This window comes from Colobus angolensis, unplaced genomic scaffold, assembly GCF_000951035.1.
Source record: "Colobus angolensis palliatus isolate OR3802 unplaced genomic scaffold, Cang.pa_1.0 Scaffold448, whole genome shotgun sequence".
NCBI lineage: Eukaryota > Metazoa > Chordata > Mammalia > Primates > Cercopithecidae > Colobus > Colobus angolensis.
In genome coordinates, this window is record NW_012117910.1 from 741,992 (window position 1) to 743,225 (window position 1,234).

The window sequence follows — 1,234 nt, forward strand, 5'->3', positions numbered from 1 at the left end:
CCCCGCCCACCTTCCCCCGGCGGGCGCCAGCAAGCCCGACGTGAGGAGGCGGGGCAGCCGTCACCGCAGCCCTCCCCGCCCTCCTCCGGGCTGCCAATCACAAGAACTCACCTGGACAAGCTCGGGCCTTTCCGGGTTGGCCCCAAGGGGAGCCTGTCACCTACTGCAGAGCGCGAGCCAGAGGCCCAGGGCTTCCTCCATGGATTCCTCATCTGCCTCCTGAGCCCCGCTCCTTGCGAGACCTCAAGGACGTGGTAGGGATGTTTCCCCCATTCATATATGAGGGACTCTGAGGAGGCCCAAGTGAGTTCAGGGACACAGAGCGGCTTAAAGGCCCAGCCTGAGCGGGAAGTTTGGCAGTCCCATCGCACTCACTGCTTCTGGGGTTTTAAATTATCTCGTGAAACCTAATTATTAATAATCACCAGCGTTTACTGAGCCACGCACGCCCAAAGCTCTACCTACGTTCTCCTGCAGTCTTTTCCCCAGCAGTTTTATGGAACATAAACGTACCATAAATTCACATTTAAAGTGTACACGATTTTTAGCATATTTACAAAGTTGTGCAGCCATCACAACACTCTAATTTTAGAACATTTTCATCACCCTTAAAAGAAACCCCTACCAATTAGCAGTCACTCCGCATCCTGGCTTCCCCAATCCCTGGCAACCACTAATCTGCTTTCTGTTTCTATAGATCTGCCTTTTCTGGATATTTCATATAAATGGAATTATACAATATATGGCCTTTTATGTCTGGATTCTTTCTCTTGAACATTTTCAAGGTTCATCCACATTGTAGCATGTATCAGAGCTTCTGGATTCACATCTGCCCCAGGTATGTCTGGCTCCACCCCTCCCTTTCCTGGGATAGGCCCACACCGCCGTGAAAGACCCATACTGCCCCTCCTGGGAGCTGGGACTAGACCAGATTTTGTTTTTCCATTCATCAGTGATGGTCATTCGCGTGTTTTCAGTTTTCAGCCATTATGAATAATGCTGCTCTGACCATTCAGGTACAAGCTTTTGTGTGGGGGCCTATGTTTTCATTTTTCTTGGATAGATAAGGAAGAGTGAAATTACTGGGTCATATGGCAACTGTTTAACCTTTTGAGGAAGTGGCAAACTGTTTTCCAAATTGGTTGCAACATGTCTTGTAATCTCTTAGCAATGAGATATACACCATTATTAGTCCCATTTTACAGTTAAGGAGACTGAGGTAAAGTCAGTTGCC